The following is a 19,389-nucleotide window of genomic DNA, read 5'->3' as shown; positions in this document are numbered from 1 at the left end:
CATTCAGTGTGGTACAGACATTGCTGTTTTAGTTTAGATAGCTACGACTGCACATCCCTGAGCAGTAACGAATTAGCAACCCACAACAAATGTTTGCATGATATTACAGAGTGAGTGCCAGCAGGTACCACACTGAGAGTCTTGTCTATGGGACCTTATTTTGTCTTCACACCAAGATAGCTCACAAGTTGGACTGTAAGTGAATAGAAGCTTACAGCACAGCTCTGTAGAATGCCGCCTATGTTTATATTCTGTACAATTTATTAATTTGTTCCTAGGACCTTCTGCCTAACTAAATGGTAAATGAAATGTGTCTCACTCCGTGATTGCTTCTGTAACACTTCTCTACTTATAAGGACCAAAATCTACTTGACTAAGCCATAGGACATTGGGAGAAATAAATTTTTCCTACTACACAGACAAAGCTTCTTAAAAACCACACCTCCTGCCATTTCTCATCCTTCCTCCTTAGTCTTCAGGGATCCCAGGGCTCGTTTTATCCGACTCAGTCTGGAACTATTGTGCTCCAGTTTAACCATGAGTTTCTATGTCCTCAAGTGCTTACAATGACTACTCAAAACTATGTTTGGGCAGATTCTGTATAGACTTTCATCACTTCTGTGTAAATGACCTTCTACTCAATGAGGGTGTGTCTTAGTTAGGGTTTCTATTCCTGCACAAACATCATGACCAAGAAGCAGTTAGGGAGGAAAGGGTTTATTCGGCTTACACTTCCATGTTGCTGTTCATCATCAAAGGAAGTCAGGACTGGAACTCAAGCAGGTCAGGAAGCAGGAGCTGATGCAGAGGCCATGGAGGGATGTTACTTACTGGCATGCTTCCCCTGGCTTGCTCAGCTTGCTTTCTTATAGAACCCAAGACTACCATCCCAGAGATGGCCCCACCCACAAGAGGACCTCCCCTCTTGATCACTAATTGAGAAAATGCCTTACAGCTGGATCTCATGGAGGCATTTCCCCAACTGAAACTCCTTTCTCTGTGATAACTCCAGCCTGTGTCAAGTTGACACAAAACTAGCCAGTACACCCACCATTAAGAGACTTAAATTTTTTTTTTTTTTTTTTTGGTTTTTTCGAGACAGGGTTTCTCTGTATAGTCCTGGCTGTCCTGGAACTCACTCTGTAGACCAGGCTGGCCTCGAACTCAGAAATCCACCTGCCTCTGCCTCCCAAGTGCTTCAGTTGGGGAAGTGACTCCATGAGATCCAGCTGTGGGGTATTTTCTCAATTAGTGATCAAGGGGAAAAGGCCCCTTGTGCGTGGGACCATCTCTGGGCTGGTAGTCTTGGTTCTATAAGAGAGCAGGCTGAGCAAGCCAGGGGAGGCAAGCCAGTAAAGAACATCCCTCCATGGCCTCTGCATCAGCTTCTGCTTCCTGATCTGCTTGAGTTCCAGTCCTGACTTCCTTTGGTGATGAACAGCAAAGTGGAAGTGTAAGCTGAATAAACCCTTTCCTCCCCAACTTGCTTCTTGATCATGATGTTTGTGCAGGAATAGAAACCCTGACTAAGACAGTGGGCTTCACTAAAAAACTTCCTTCAAGAGGGAAAAATATCAGGTCACAGTCACAATCAAAAGCAAAAATCAATCTCCAACCATCCAATGTCTGGGATCCAACTCACGATCTTCTGGGCTCCTCCAAGGGCTTGGGTCACTTCTCCAGCCATGCCCTTTGTAGCATACATGTTGTCTTCTATGCTCCAGCTGCCTGTAGTCCACTGCTGCTGATGTTCTTGGTGGTCATCTCATGGTACTGGCATCTCCAAACTGCTGCTGTCTTCCACTGTAACTTGGCTTCAACAATAGCCTCTCATAGGCTCTCTTCATGGTGCCAAGCCTCAACTCCTTTGCATGATCCCTTTAGTCCTGGGCCATCAAATGCAACTGAGGCTACACCTTCACCAATGGCCTTCCATGGCCTCTCACAGTGCCGAGCCTCAACTGCTCTGCATGACCCCTTCATGCCTTCAAAACCAATACCATCTGGGTGACTCTTACACATTACCAAGTCCCACTGCAACACAAGGTACAACCTTGGCTATCTCTGGAACACAGCCTCTGTGCTCTCAGAAAACACTTCCCAGAAGATTTCACCTCAATGATGCTGGTCTCTTCTTAATCACCGCTAATTTCTTAGCTCCAGCTAACCAGCATCAATAGTCCCAGTAATGCAAAGTTTTTGCTTTGGTAGTTCTGGTATCTTGTTCATCACAGCTGATTCTTCAGCCTCAGCTAACCAGAACCACAGAATCTTCACAAACAAAATAGCAATGGCCCTGAAAAGAGTCTTTAATCTTCCCTCTGAAATTTCACAAGCCAGGCCTTCATCTTCTGCACAGTTCTCAACATTATTTTCCAAACTCCTACACAACATCCCACAGAGTTCTTCACACTGAATAGATCTTCAAGCCCAAAGTTCCAAAGTCCTTCCACAGTCCTCCCCAAAACATGGTCAGGTTGTCACAGGAATACCCCACTATGCTGGTACCAATTTCTGTCTTAGTTAGAGTTTCTATTCTTGCACAAACATCATGACCAAGAAGCAGTTAGGGAGGAAAGGGTTTATTCAACTTACACTTCCACTTTGCTGTTCATCACCAAGGAAGTCAGGACTGGAACTCAAGCAGGTCAGGAAGCAGGAGCTGACGCAGAGGCCATGGAGGGATGTTTCTTACTGACTTGCTTCCCCTGGCTTGCTCAGCCTGCTCTCTTATAGAACCAAGACTACCAGCCCAGAGATGGTTCCACCCACAAGGAGCCTTTCGCCCTTGATCACTAATTGAGAAAATGCCTTACAGATGTATCTCGTGGAGCCATTTCCCTAACTGAAGCTCCTTTCTCTGTGATAACTCCAGCCTGTGTCAACTTGACACAAAACTAGCCAGTACAGGGTGGGTCCAGAGTGTGTAAGAAAACACTTTGCATCCAATGAAGACAGGTCCAGAAGTTTCTTATAAGACAGGTTTCCATGACAATAAGAAGAGAAATATTTTACTGTATTCTCAAAACTTAGTGAGTTAATAAAAATATGACTCGCATAGAATTATTAAACAGTGTGTGTGTAACATGCATGTGGAAGTCAGAGGACAGTATTGTAGAGCTAGTTCTCACCTTCACCTTCTATGGGTCCCAGGAATTAAGCTCAAGTTGCCAGACTTCCTGCCCAGCACCTTTTATTGCTGAGCCATCTTCCCAGCTCTCCCTTCAAGGGAATTTGATGTATGCTGATGTTTAAGAGTCACTGACTCAGCTGGGCGTGGTGGCGCATGCCTTTAATCCCAGCACTTGGGAGGGAGAGGCAGGCGGATTTCTGAGTTCGAGGCCAGCCTGGTCTACAAAGTGAGTGCCAGGACAGCCAAGGCTACACAGAGAAACCCTGTCTCGAAAAAAAAAAAAGAGTCACTGACTTGGAAGCCTTAGCTTTTACTGATCTATCTTTCCTTTGTACCTCTTGATTGCACTGTTTAATATATGCCTGAAAAGTTTATTTTAAAAACAAAAAAACAACAACAACAAAAAAAAAACAGGCTGTCTCATATCCAAAGTTTCTTCAGTATGTCTGGTCAGGACCTGAGAATTTATATTTCTAATAATTTCCCAGGACATATTGATGTTTCTGAACTATGGACTATACTTGGAGAAGTGCTAAAAGAAAAAGAAAAAAAAAAGGACCTATCAGTTGTCTTAAAATTTTCTAACCTACACATAACTGAGCTTGTGAGTCAAGAAAAAAAAAGGGAAGAACAGATGTTTGAGGAAACAGTGGGCAACAGCTTCCAATTTTGATTAAATACGTAAATCAAAGATCAACCAATTCAAAGTAGAATGTCCTCAGAGTCATGCATCAAGATGCAACACCATCCAACTATGATAAAGTTTATGAAAAGAACCTTATAAGTGGCAAAAGAGAGGAAACTTATGGCTTACAAGAGACCTTCACTGAAACAAACAACTGCTGTCTCATGACGCACCATCAAGACCAAACACAAACTAGAAAATTTCCAAAGTGATAAGAGGGAAAATCTGTAAATAAAATTTATATTAAGATACACTGACTGCTCTTACAGAGGACCCAGGTTTGATTCCCAGCACCCGCACAGTGACTCATAACCATCTGTGTGTTCCAGGGAATCTGACACCCTCTACTGACTTCAGGGAGCACCAGGCATGCATGTGACGCATAGACACACATGCAGACAAAAGACCCATACACAAAATGAAACTAAATTGAAGAAAATTATATCCTACAAAATTACTACAAATCAAAGTAGCCAAGAAAGCTTGTCACCAGGAGAGCCACACTACCTGAAATCAAAGTTCTTCAGGCTGAAGTGAGAGAATAATAGTAGATGACACCCCAAACCAGATGACAGAGGGGCATACGTAATGACAATGGCATTAGTGCATTTTTGCTTGCCATTTCGGGTTTTTTTTTTTCTAATAGTATTTAAAAGACAACAGAAGAAAACGGTAGTTACGACTCTCTGTTGATATGCATACAGTGAATAAAGCTGTGGTTTATAATAATATCAGCAGAGAGAAGTGGAAGAAAATGGTAGACGTAAAGTTGTCTATATGCAAATGGTTGTCAACTTGACTACAGCCACAATTAACTAAAACTCCAAAGCAAGAGTGCACAACTGTTAAGGGGTTTCTGCTTAATCTGAAGTGGGTTGATTTCCTTATAAAATGGATCTTTAAAGTAGAAAGACACTTCTTGAATCCACATCTTTAATCGGTATATAATCTGGACCACACCTTCTCCTGGAAGCCTAATAGAAGGGCATGAAAGACGGAAGCTTTTGGTCTTTGCCTGCTTGCTCTAACCTGCTAGAAAGTCTGTCCCTTCACCAGCATTAGAGTCTACTTCCTCACCATCCCAGTGATGCTGAAGACCAGTTGTGACATCCAGCCTCATGAACTGAGAGACTACTGGATCCTTGGACTTTCCATTCATAGCCTGCCATTGTTGGGTTAGCTGTACCATAGCCTGTAAACCATAAACAAAACAAAGCAAAACAAAATACCTTTATGTAGAGAGAAAGATTTCATATCTAAGTTCGGTTACTCTCTAGAGCTCTGACTAATATAGTATACTCCTGAAATTAGGTTATAATTAATTTGAAGTAGATTGTTATTATATGTTCATGTTGATTTCAAGTGCAACCACTAAGAAAATAACTCAAAATTGTATAGTAAATGCCAAAAGAATTAAAATAGGAGGGCTGGAGAGATGGCTCAGTGGTTAAGAGCACTGACTGCTCTTCCAGAGATCCTGAGTTCAATTCCCAGCAACCACATGGTGGCTCACAACCATCAGTAATGGGATCTGATGCCCTCTTTTGGTGTGTGTCTGAAGATAGCTCAGTGTACTTAAATAAAAATAAAATAAATCGCCAGGCGGTGGTGGTGCATGCCTTTAATCCCAGCACTTGGGAGGCAGAGGCAGGCGGATTTCTGAGTTTGAGGCCAGCCTGGTCTACGGAGTGAGTTCCAGGACAGCCAGGGCTACACAGAGAAACCCTGTCTTGAAAAGCCAAAAAAATAATAAAAAATAAAATAATAATAATAATAAATAAATCTTAAAAAAGAATTAAAATGATAGAATGTATATCAATGTAAACCAATTAGATATTAATTTAAGGATTGAAGGGGAAGCTAAGAGATATACAGATAACATAACAAAAGGAAACATGTGGCTTTCTGTCAAGTAATTGTGCTAAACAAAAATGTATTGATGAAGACGGCTCAGTGGATAAAGCTCTTGTGGTGTAAGGGTAATGATCTGAGCTCCAATCCCCAGAGCACACATTAAGCTGGACACGATAGCATGTGTCTGTTTTCCAGAACTCCTGCAGTGGAGACAGGCAATTCCCCAGAAGCTCATGAGTGCAGGATGGCAAGCAACAAAAAGATCCTGTCTCAAGCAAGGTAGAAGGCAAAGACTGATTGATACCCATGGTTGACCTTTGACCTTCATACACATGTGGCATACACATGCCTACACTTACACAAATTCATAGAACTCTCTACTTAAACATAGAGACTTACAGAATAAGACATGTTATCTACCCAGACCTAGGACTCCATGATTAGATTAGACATGTAAAGATAAAAGATCAATACTTCAAAAAGACGTAACAATTAGAATATGTATGTGTCAACAGACCACAGAGCTCCCAAATTCATGAAACGAAAGGATACAGAATTAGAAAAACAAAGAGACAGTTGGATCCAGAAATTTCTATTCTCTCTAACAAATAAGAAAATGGAAGTTGATTTAGTAACTCTTACCTATATTTCCAACATTCAGGAGGCTGAGACAAGAGGATCACCATGAGTTCAAGGTCAGCTTGGGCTACATAGTGAATTTGAGGCTGGTCTTGGCCACATGGACTCTATGTCAAAGAAATGATGAATACACTAAACCAAGCAGAACCAACAGATGCATGTAAATGTAGAATGTTTCACACAACTGTGATAGAGTAGGGCTGGTGGAATAGTTTAGTGATAGAGCACTGTACATGGCCTGGTTTTTATCCTATGGGGAAAATGCATTTACAGCACATATATAATATGTATGTATGTATGTATGTATGTATGTATGTATGTATGTATGTATATCCCTCTTAATACTTGGAATATTCTTCAAGATAAACCTTCTGTGGAGCAATAACCATTGCTCAATAATGTAAAAAATAAAAAGTCTCTCTCTCTCACACACACACACAAAGTATCTTTTCTAATGATGACTGTGGTGGTTTGAATGGAGATGGCCCTCATAGTCTAATTGGGAGTGGCACTATTAGTAGGTGTGGCCTTGTTGGAGGAGGTGTGTCACCAGGAGTATGCTTTAAGGTTCCAAATGCTCAAGCCATGCCCACTGTCAGTCTTCCTGCAGATGCAGATGTAGAACTCTCAGCTACCTCTCCAGCATCATGTCTACCTGTGCACTGCCATGTTTCCTGCCATGATGATCATGGACTAATTATCTGAACCCAATTAAATGTGGTGGTCATGATGTGTCCTCAACCATAACAATACTTTACTCAGTAATAAACTGAAATTAGAAATCAAAAGCGGAAGAAAATTTGAAAAAACTCACCAACCATACACTTTTAAATAACTAATCAGTCAGAAAAAAAAAATTATGATGGGAATTAGAAAATACTTTGAAATAGATGTGGACTAAAACAACCTAATAAGCCCTGCACTACGTATGGTTCACACCTGTCATTAAGCACTGAGGAGGCTGAAGACAGCCTAGGCTATATAATGCCACCACCTCTCACATTAAATAAACACTACTGTGTATGAGAGAGAACAGAAGTACTCAGAGGAAAGTTGACACTCAGAAATGCCTACATCTAGTAAATGACCTACTATGTAACATTAAGAAACCATGGGCTGGAGAGATGACTCAGTGATTAAGAGCACTGACTGCTCTTCCAAAGGTCCTGAGTTCAATTCCCAGCAACCACATGGTGGCTCACAACCATCTGTAATGGGATCTGATGCCCTCTTCTGGTGTGTCTGTAGACAGTGACAGTGTACTCACATATAGAAAATTAACAAATAATTTTTTAAAAGAAGAAGAAGAAGAAGAAGAAGAAGAAGAAGAAGAAGAAGAAGAAGAAGAAGAAGAAGAAGAAGAAGAAGAAGAAGAAGAAGAAGGAGGCGGCAAGAAAGAAACCATAAGCACTGGCAGGGATACAAAGTAGTTGGAACTCAGACATCCTTGAAGGGACGACAAAATAGTGTGGCTAATGTAGAAATTAGCCTGGTATTTCTTTAAGAAGTTAAACACAGCCAAATGAGGTGGTGCCTGCCTTTAATCCCAGGACTTGGGGGCAGAGAGAAGTGGATCTCTGTGAATTCAGAGTGAACCTGGTCTATGTAGCAAGCTCCAAGACACCTAGAGCTATATAACAGACTTCATCAAAAGCACAAAACCAAACAACAAAACAGCAGAATACAGTGACATATGCTTATCATTCAGCACTTAGGAGCCTGAGGCAGAAGGATCATGAGTTGAGTTGAAGGCTAACCTGAGATGCAGTGTGAGACACTGTCAAAGGCTGGCTTTCAGCTCAGTGGAAGAGCAACTTTGAGGGATGTGCAAGACCCTGGTTCAATCTCAAACACCACACACACACACACACACACACACACACAGAGAGAGAGAGACACACACGTCATTTGTCAAAACCAGAATGTAGAAGCAACTCAAATGTCCATCACTTAGTGATCAGACAGGGGGTGTCCAGTATAATGATAAAGAAATGAGGTCTTGCCACATCCGCAGCGTTGATGAATCTAGAAAACCTTAGGCAAGAGGTGGGTGGGGAAGCAAGATAGAACAGGCCACAAGATTTATGATTCCACTTATAGGAAGCAGACAGAACAGAACAAACACATGGAAAGAAAATACAGCAGTAGTAGTTCCCAGAGGATAAACATTGAGAGAGATGGGAGGTGTGAAGTTGGTTCTGGGGTGTCAGAATTATTCCGGAATTAAGAAAACCATAAATGTTATGCAACACTGGGAATGCACATTTTTAAACCACTCAACTGTGCACTTCGAAATCATAAAAATTGGGAAATGTTATGTTATGTGGCTTTTATCTCGATAATGTGCGTAACTGGTGGGTTAGACATTAATAAAACCACGAAAAGAACAGTCTAATAGGAGAAACATGACAAATGCTACATTTGCTAGCTAAGTCAGTGAGCCCTGGAACTTTTCGTTGCTTTGGTGAGTGTTTGTTTCATCTCCAGACGTTGCTACACTTGGCATTGCTCACAGACATCGTGGGTTCTGCTAGTCTTTATGTGGCATTGAGTCACATTTATTAGGGCATGTCTATTATGACAAGGATGAGAAGAAAAAGAACAGCTCCTCCTGTAAGAGGCCTGGCCCAGCCCTACGAAGATGGTGCTCACTATTCTCTGTACCCAGAAAACCCTACAAAATCAGGCAAATAAAGAAGTCCAAATATCGGTGTTCACTTTAAGACCACCCATAAAACTGCTGAAGCCTTCAAGTGTATGTATATCTGAAAAGCCACCGAGTATCTGAAAGGGTTTGTTTTTTTCCTGAGACAAGACAGGCAGGCCTCATTCACCTGCCTCTGCAGTACAAGTGTTTGCCTGCACATGTGTGTGCACCATGTGTGTGCCTGGTGCCTTCAGAGGTCAGAAGAGGGCAATGGGATCTCATGTGGGTGCTGGGAACAGAACTCTGGAGGGGCAGTCAATGCCCTTCACTGCTGAGCCAGCTTCGCAGCTCTGAAAGATGTCATTTTAAAGAAGCAATGGTAGAGTTGGTAGGTATGTGTAGCGGCTCTTCCTGGTTGTCACCTTGTCTGTATCTGGAATGAACTACAATCCAGAATTGGAAGGCTCACCAGTGATCCTAATCTGGAGGCTGGGAGATAGAAGTTTCTGATCTGGATCTTGGTAAGGAGATCTTGAAGCATAGTGGCTACGAATTCCAGAAGATTAAGACAGGGAGATCTCCAGTTTAAGGTCATCTGGGATTAAAGGTGTGGTGGCACACACCTTTAATCTGGGCAACACCTTCTGCCTTATGGAGACCTACATAAGGACACTGGAAGAAGGAAGACTCTCTCTCTATCCTTCACCTGCTTGTCTTGTGGGACTGAGCAACTGCTAGATCCTTGGACTTCCATTCACAGCTGCTGCTGACCATTGTTGGGAGTTGGACTGCAGACTATAAATCATCAACAAATTCCTTTACTATATAGAGACTATCTATAAGTTCTGTGACGCTAGAGAACCCTGACTAATACAGTACGGCAGGATTTTCCCTGCCCAATTAATTTAAATATTAGTTCATCTGGAGGCCTGTGATCAGACAGGGAAAAGGAAGGCAGAGCTAAGAGCTGCAGAGAGAGGGAGATGGAAGAGACAAGTAGACGGAGGGAGAAAGATGGAGCAAGAGGAAGATGATTCAGATTCCATGTGGCTTTAAATAGCCTCAGGTAGCTATGAATATCATAAAGGGTAGAATAATTGGGATAACTTGTCTAATCTAGGTGGGCAGCTTGTATCATTGTCTATTGGCTCTGAAATTATGGTGTGGGAATCTTGTGAATTGAGAATTTATTGATATAGAAATCTGACTGGTTAATTATAAACTTCTAGAGTTTTGTTTTACTGGGTTACTGGAATGTGGGACTGCCGACCGTAGTGGGTACATGGTTGAGAAGAGACAAGTGGCCCTCAGGCAAGCGAACCAGAGCTGGGATGTGCTGCATGGGGCTAAGCCGTGGAGGCAGAGGGGTTGGTGGAGCAGAGAGTAGCTGGGTATATATAGCAAGGGAACTTGGCGAGTTGGGTGGAGAAGTCTAGGGAGCTCCAAGCCAGAGAGTCTGTTGAGATAAGAACATCCTCCTGGAGTCATGTGGCTGGCTGGTGCCTGGAGTAGCGCAGGAACTTGCCATTCTTTTTAATATTTCCTGCAACAGGTAGGTTGGGCTGGACATAGGATTAGTGACCCAAAAAGAGTGCTGAATTTTGCTGCACATGCTTTAAAATGCAGAGAGTCATGCTGAGCTTAAGAGTTTAGATGATAATTCTATCACTTAAGATGCATTACTGAATTTACAGAGCTCATGGCTGGATTAACCCCGGGGCATCAGCCACATTACAATGATCCTCACTGAATACAAACAAAGTGTTCCAAAGCCACAAGAGGAGGGTGCACAGAAGGAAAATTGCTATATATCCTTCAGATCAGGAGGATCTAATCCATTCCAGGGGAATGAGGGAGGGATCCGCTACTGAACTTTTCCACGAGCATAGCTGGAGAGATGGTTCGGGGGGGGTTAAGAGGTCTTGCAGAGGATCTGTGTTTGATTGACAGAATCCAAATGGAACGGCATACAACTGCCTGTAACTCCAGCTCTAGGAGAGCCAGCGCTCTCTTCCAGTCTCCATGGGCACCCACACATGTGTGGCATACACTTGCACATACACATAAATTTGAAAGACAAAAAAAATTGTCACAGTTATACTTTTATACAGAGCCATTTTTTCTTTTTCTGAAACATCTCCTTATTAGATCGCAAATCAGAAGTACAACACAATTTAACTATTCATGAATTGGTTTGATAAGGGATTAAAACATATCCAGAGTATGACTATTAAGTATTCATACGACCAAAGTCATTCATTGCATCTTACCCTAACAGATAACATTATTTCTTGATTGAACATAGTCCAAATCTTCTAGGTGTGGTGGCTCACACTTGTAATCCCAGATTTGGGAAGGCTGAGATAGGAGAATTGCTGTGAGTTCAAAGCTAGGCCAGTCTATGAGAAGAGGGATATGATATAGGACACTCAAGAAGCAGAGGCAGGTGGGTCTGTATGTTTGAGGCCAGCCTGGTCTACATAGAGAGTTCCAAACCAGCAGAATACATTGTAAGACCCTATCTTGAAAAGAAGAGAAAGGAAGAGAAAAAAAAAGAGAAGGAAAGGGGAGGGGAGGGGAGGGAAGAAACAAGAGAAAAAAGAAAAGAAGATAAAAGAAAGAAAGAAGATAAAAAAGAAAGAAGAGAAGAAAAAGGAATGACTAAAGAACCCAGGCTGTCCAGCTACCACATCATTTCCTGAAGTCCTGGTTCCCTGGGCAGACACCCCTGCAGTGCCCACACATGGACCTTCTCCACTCTCTTGGTTCCTACCCCCAAATATCACCAATCCTCCTCTGCTCCTCACCGCCATATTCCAGCCCCCAACTCAGGGAAAAACACTCTGCTGAACCAGAGGCCACAGCAGCCACCAGACCTCCAGATAGGCTGCCCACCCACAGTCTTCATCCACTCTCTTGATGTCTGAGCCCAACACTATCCCCAATCCCTCCTCCCTCTTCATGGCCACACACTAGCCTCCAACTTTCACAGAGACTCCCTGCTAGATCAGAGGCCATATAGGCTGCCAGAACTCCAACTCCCAATTTGGGCAGAGAACTCCTGCTCAGCAAGAGACCATGCCTGCCATCAGCTGAAGTTCAGCCCCCAACTTAGGTGGAGACCCCATACTCAACCATAGGCCACACAGGCCATAGTATCAATGAGGAGATAAGAATGGATCGATTTGCATATAAGAAAACTTTCTTATGTTTCTGCTGTCCCTAGGAAACTTTCTCCTCCCCAAGTTGACTACATATTCTGCTATGTTCTGTGTTCTTGGAAATCAATCATGATAGAAGTCAGTAGAACTGCTGGAATACGACTTCTAATCTGAGTAGGGGTCAAGGAAAATTTAAGTTCTCAAGACCTCCCTGGGAACTGACATTCTACTTGGCAGAAAGAGATTTACTTGTACTTGGGTGACTGACATCCTGGTTAACAAGTTAAAACATGAATGTTAGACAAGTCCCATCCTGGTTAACAAGTTAAGACATGAATGTTAAATAAGGCAAGTCCCCTGCCACACTTAAATAGCCCAACCAATGGGAACAGGATAAGTGTACAACACAGACGTGATCCAAAGGAAATACCCCTATCCATAAGTCCTGATGTGTTGCGGCCGACCAGCCTTTCTTGTATGCAGAGAAGTAAAAAGAAATCTTGAACAGGTATCGATGCAAACATGTATATATTTTAGTTTTCTAAATTTTGTATAATGGGTTATATCTATTTGCCAAATATGATTAGGCATAAGGCCTCTAGGGTTGACTCCTAGATGTGGCACTGGAGATAATGTAATACATTTAGGACATTGTTTTACAATCATTCTCGCTTGCTCCTTAGTGATCTTATGTCGGAGCCTTAGGGTATGGCTAGAGAGTGAAACCTTTTATGATCACGTTGGGCCAAAGCAACAGGATTCGAAACTAAGGCTTCTCCTATTAGAGCTCTGTCAATGCGATCATTACCCTCGGCCAGGAAGACCAGAGTGAGACCAGACCGTATGTGGCCAATATAAAAAAACGGATTTTTTTCGGGCAAGAATGATGTTTTGTAATTCTGAAAATAAAGATCCTGACGGCGTATTGAAGTTAAACGTACCACAGGTTTCCAATAAGGGTACTGACTGAGCAACATATAAACTGTCAGTAAAGATATTAAAAGCCTCACGTACAGACTGAAATACCTTTAGTAACTGCTGTTAATTTGGCTAGCTGAGCCGAGAGACCAGGAGTCTCTATGATAACCTGTTGATTATTAATAAGATATCTAGCTCACCCTTTAGAGGAGCCATTAGTAAAAATCAATAGAGCATTATTTAAAGTCTGTAAAGAAGTCATCTTAGGAAATATCATATCATGTACATTTAAAAACTTTATCAACCTATCTTGGGGGTAGTGGCTGTCTATAGTTTTGTTAAACCCTATTTATGTAAGCAACCAATTTGTACTATGCTGTTTTAGCCAAGTGTCTTGACTTACGCTGTAAGGCTGAACAATGATATCCGGCTCTTTTCCGAAATAAGTCAATGTCTGTCTTCTTCTAGTGATAATCATCTGAGCCACTGCTTTGTGATATGGCAAGATATTACGTTTGGGAGAAATCTTCGAATGTACCCACATTATAGGAAATTTTTGTCATAGTAGTCCCGTAGGCACATGAGTCGTATTAAAAATTAACAGGTGCAGCAGCAAGGAGTAATCTATATAAGTGACAAACTGCTCTTCAATAGCATTTTCCACTAGCTGTAAGGCCAGCAATCTTTCTAAGGTTAGGGATCTAGGGGAAGTGGGATTAGAACTCCCTTTAAGAATATCAAATAAGGGTTTTAACTCCCCTGTAGTAAGCTTTAAATAAGGGCAAAGCCAATTAATATCACCTAACAATTTTTGAAAATTATTTAAGGTCTTTAAGTTATCTCTACGAATAACAATCTTTTGGGGAAAAACAGCTTGATCAGTGAGTCTAAAACCCAAATAATTATGAGGATCCTGAGTTTGTATCTTTTTGGAAGCAATTTGCAATCCCTTATCAGCTAGGGCTTTTTTAAAGCCTTTATAACACAAAAGCAAATCTTGGGGGTCCTTTCTCGCCATCAAGACATCATCTGTGAAATGAATGATGTAAATATTTGGCCATTGTTGTCTAACAGGCTGAATTGCTTTCGCCACAAACCTTTGACATAAGGTGGGACTATTAGCCATCCCCTGTGGGAGAACTGTCCATTGATATCTTTTTATGGGTTCTTTGAAATTTATAGAAGGAACACTAAAAGCAAATCTTTTACAATCCTCTGGATGCAAAGGGATGGTAAAGAAACAATCTTTCAAATCTATATTAATCTTATAATATCCCTTAGGAATGGCTACTGGGGAGGGGAGCCCCGGTTGTAAAGTTTCCATAAGTACCATGGTTTCATTAACCTTTCTTAAATTTTGTCTCCATTTTCCCGATTTCTTTCTGATAATGAAAATGGGTGTATTCCAGGGAGAATGAGACTCCACCAAATGTCCTGCTTCTAACTGCTTCTGTACTAGCAAAGAAGTGGCCTTTATTTTTTCTTTAGGTAAAGACCACTGATCTACCTACACCGGAATATCATTATGCCATTGAATTTTTTTGGCGTGGGATGCAGGTAAGATAGTGGCCACTACTGAAAATACTTTAAACCTCTTATGTTAGAGTGGGGTTTAAGATTCTTAAAAGTCTTAATTTTCTGTCCCTTCTTTATTAGTCCACGACCAGGCAGGGGTCCCTGCCTGAATGTCTGCTCAGTCACCATCTCTTTAGAACTGCACAGAATAACCCCCATCTGTGACAACAGATCTCTTTTCCACAGGGTTACAGGCAAATTTGACATAACATACGGCTGAATCTTTTTTGATTTCTCATTTTCATCTCTCGAGGTTAGCAATTTGGAACTACGTTTTGGGTTACTGGCATACCCAATTCCTTGAAGGTGGGTCAAGGAATCAGTCAAGGGCCAGTTTGAGGGCCAGTCTTGCCCTCTTATAATCGTTACATCGGCCCCGGTATCTATTAATCTTTTAAAGCTTTTTCCGTCAAGCATCAATTTAAGGTTAGGTCTCTGATTAGTGATAGATTTCACCCAATTTACGCCAGAGGAGTCAAAGTTATTTTGTCCTTCCTCATTTTCAAAGAATTTATACAGTGACTGGCGTAAAGGGATCAAAGTAAGTTGAGCAATTTTCTGATTTGTGGGTATAGTTATAACACCACGAGGGCAAGTGGTTATGATTTTAATTTCTCTCTCATAATCATTATTTATAACACCTGGATAAATCTGCAGGCCTTTTATAATAGAATTGCTTCGTCCTAAGAGAAAGCCACAGGTTTCTACAGGTAATGGTCTAAAGACTCTGGTAGGCAGAGTTTGGACTCCCACTTCTGGGGTTAATACTGCGTGGACAGTGGAATAGAGGTCCAGTCTTGTATTTCCTGGGTTTGACCTGACAAGTTTAAGAACTGATCTTGTTGGCTGGGCAGCAGATTTATAGCCCCATAAGCTGTCTTCTTTGAGTAACTCGGGGCCTGGGGCTGACCCCTTTCTTCGTTTCCCAGCACCGGGCGGCTCAAAACCCCTGGTTTATGTTTACATTCTTTTGCCCAGTGGTGGCCCTTCCCACACCGGGGACATATTCCTGGGGCACGGTCTGTTTGTCTAACCTCGGCACCCTTGTTCTTAGGACAATTACTTTTAAAATGATCCAAACTTTCACATTTAAAGCATGCATTATTCCCTCGTTTCCTCGAGAACATTGCTTGTGCGTGGGTTTCCTGCGAGATCTCATAGGAAGGCCTGATGTCTGCGCAAAGACGGACATATCCCGCCAAATCTGTCTGTCCCTTATGCGGTTGAATCGCAGCTCGGCACATTGCGTTAGCATTTTTATAAGCCAATTGCATAACGAAAGGACTTCCCGTGTCCGAGCTTCCAAGGATTTTACTAGCTGAAATCAATAGCCTGTCTACAAAGTCCTGATATGGTTCATCAGAACTCTGCCGAATGCTAGCTAAACTTCCACCAATATTTCCTTTGACTGACAACCGTCCCCAAGCACGGCGTGTGACTGTCAATTGCACGTACACTGTAACGGGAAAATCAATCTGATTTGTTTGTCCCTCATATGGACCCTCTCCTAAAAGCATGTTGCTATCCCAGTCTGAATTACTAGCCTGAGCGTTAGAAACAGCAGTTTTCTTACTGGCGTCTCACCATTTAGAATCCCAAAGCAAAAAATCTCTTCCTGGCAGGGTAGCCTTAGAAAGAGTCTTCTAATCTAAGGGGGTTAAGTGTGACTCTACAACTGTGTCCAGTAATGCTTGAGTGAATGGGGCTGAAGGGCCATATTGCACAACAGCCGCCTTTAACTCTTTTATCAACTTGAAATCTAAGGTCTGGTAACGTCTGGCCCTAGTATCTTGCTGATCAACTACCTCGACCATAGGAAAGGCTAGCGTATTAGACATATTTTGTCCTTTCCCACGAGCCTGACTCACAGCTCTTTCTAGTGGCACCTGGTGAACTATAAAAGAGTTACTCTTCTCCGCTTCTGACATCTTTTTTAGTTCCCGAAGCTCATTAGTCAGCCTCTGAAGCTTAATTTCAAATTCTAACTTGCTTAGTCGTGTGTCCCTATGAGTAGCACCTCTCGAAGTGGGGACTATAGGTGGAGCGGTAGATTCACAAGAGAACCAATTCTCATTAAAATAATGGGCAGCTCCTCTGTCTGAGTGATTTTTGTTAAAAACCAATTTATCATCTGAGATTCCACATTTATCAATTTTTGAGTTAAGAAGATCTTTTTTTGAGGAGGCCCTCTCTGATAGACACTCCTCCTGAGATACCACAAGCTCCGCCTGGGGATAATTTAGCCCTGGAGAAGTGGCATCTTTTATAGCATCATTTACGAGCGCCCAGAGTCCTAAGGTAAAATTATCTGCCTGAACGATTTTTAAGGCCTCACCAACTTTCTCCCAGGTTCCACAATCTACTGTTTCTTCTTCTTTGAACCATGGGCAACAGCTATCTATCTTACCTAAAATTTTTTTTACTAATTGTACTTTAAGCCTTACTCCTCTGGCCTGAAACAACTCTTGAAAACTAAGGGCAACCGCCTGATCCATAACTTTAAATCCTTCTTTCTTCTGCCTGAAGCAGCTTCCTAAAAAGCTGTGGACGACCACCTGATTCCCGTTTCTAGTTCCGATTAGCACGCTGCTGACCTAAGCAGAACCAGCGTTAGGTTAGCACTGATTTAAGCTTAGCTTGTATCCTACCGCACCCTCAGCAACACCTTACAAAAATGAAATTTTAAGCTAGCGCTAGCATGTGTACCTGTTCCTTGTTCTGGTGCCCGATACGAAGATCCTTTGCCTTTCCCGTGGAGCTCCACACCAACAGCGTTTTCTCAGTGCCCTTCTGCCATTCTTCAGGTCCCTGTTCAGGCGCCAAATTGTTGCGGCCGACCAGCAGCTTGCAACGAATGGTTCAACTGAGATGGCAACTCAGGCTGCAAGAGAGGAACTAGACGGGCGGAAGAAAGAAGGGAGCCAAGTCAAAGTCACTCTGATCAAAGCTCAATTTTACTGTTGCGACACTCGGTTATGAAGGAAGGGGGAGGGGACCCGATTCCCGCCAAATAATCTTGGAATCCAGTAGCAGGGTGAGCACGTGTGTGGCTCCAAACAGCAAAGCGGCATGGTCCAGCAGTGGGCATGGCAAAACGAATAAACAAAAAGCTCCACCCCTGAACAAGCAAGTTTCAGGCTGGGGGAGGAGAAACTACACTGATGAATGGAATAACTTGGCACAAATATTTGTAGCTCTCAGGCTTGAAAAGCCTTCTAGGACCTTAACTTGAGTCATAGTTCAGCTCCTGAGTCTGAATTGTGTCCCTTATTGATCAGTCTTGAGGTGTGGCATCCAATAAACCATCCCTATATGACTGAGATGGATGTCTGAGTGGTTTGTGCAGCAATTCCCAAACCCCAACAGTGGTTGTTTTTGGAAAAATGTGTAAGTTGTAGTTATGAGGTAATCTTTTTTCTTACAAAGAGAATTTTTGTCTTAGGTGGTGTAAAAAGACTAAGAGAAAGAACCAAGTTGTTGGAACTTGTTGGGCTTGCTTCATCCTCCAAGTGTGTGTGAGTGTGTGGCCACTTTACATTAATCTCTGACCCCACATTCCCTCCTTGGATCACTGAACATACTGCTGGAACTGGCCTCTGACATAGACCTATATCCCTTAAGGAAAGAGAAGCAGTCGTTAAAAGTTCCTCAACTTCAAAAAAGCCCAGGACCAGATGGACTTAGAGCAGAAATTTACCAGACTTTTGAAGAAGAGCTAATGCCAATACTTCTTAAATTATTCCACAAAATAGATAAAAAAATAAACTTTGCCAAATTTATTTTATGAGGCTATAATCACCCTGATACCCAAACCACATAATGATTCAACAAAGAAAGAGAATTGCAGACCAATTTTCCTTATTAACATAGATGCAAAAATACTTGATAAAATATTTATAAACAGAATCTAAGAACACATCAAAAAGAGCACCTATCATAATCAAGTAGGCTTCATCGCAGAGATACAAGGATGGTTCAACATATGAAAATTGGTCAATGTAATCCACATATTTTTTTTTAAGTTAAAGGAAAAAAAACCATGATAATCTCATTAGATGCCCAAAAAACCTTTGATAAAATTCAACACCCCTTCATGATAAAAATCTTAAGTGAGATTAGGACTACAAGACCCATACCTAAACATAGGAAAAGCAATATACAGCAAGCCAATAGCCAACATCAAGCTAAATGAAGAGAAACTCAAAGCAATTCCACTAAAATCAGGAACAAAACATGGCTGTCCATTCTCTCCATTCAATATAGTACTTGAAGTTCTAACCAGAGCAATAAGACAGTTGAAAAAGATCAAGGGTATACAAATTAGAAAGGAAGAAGTCAAAGTATTATTACTTGTAGATATGATTTGCAGATGACATAAGCAACTCTAAAATTCCAGCAGGAAACTCCTACAGCTGATACACATGTTCAGTGATGTGGCTGGGTACAAGACCAATAAAAATAAATAAATACATACATACATACATACATACATACATACATAAGTAGCCCTTCTATAGACAAACGGCAATGGAGTTGACTAAAACAGATATCAGGGAAACAATACCACTCACAAAAGCCACAAATAATATAAAAACATCTTAGGGCAACCCTAACCAAACAAGTGAAAGACGAATATGGCAAAAACTTCAAGTCATTGAAGAAAGAAATTGAAGAAGATATCAAAAGATGGGAAGACCTCTCATATTCATGGATCGGTAAAATTAACATAGTAAAAAGGGCCATCCTGTCAAAAGCAATCTACAGATTCAAGAGAATC

Source organism: Mus musculus, chromosome 19, assembly GCF_000001635.26.
Source record: "Mus musculus strain C57BL/6J chromosome 19, GRCm38.p6 C57BL/6J".
In the NCBI taxonomy this organism is placed as follows: domain Eukaryota; kingdom Metazoa; phylum Chordata; class Mammalia; order Rodentia; family Muridae; genus Mus; species Mus musculus.
The sequence above is the reverse complement of the archived record's forward strand: the minus strand, read 5'-3'. Positions refer to the sequence as shown.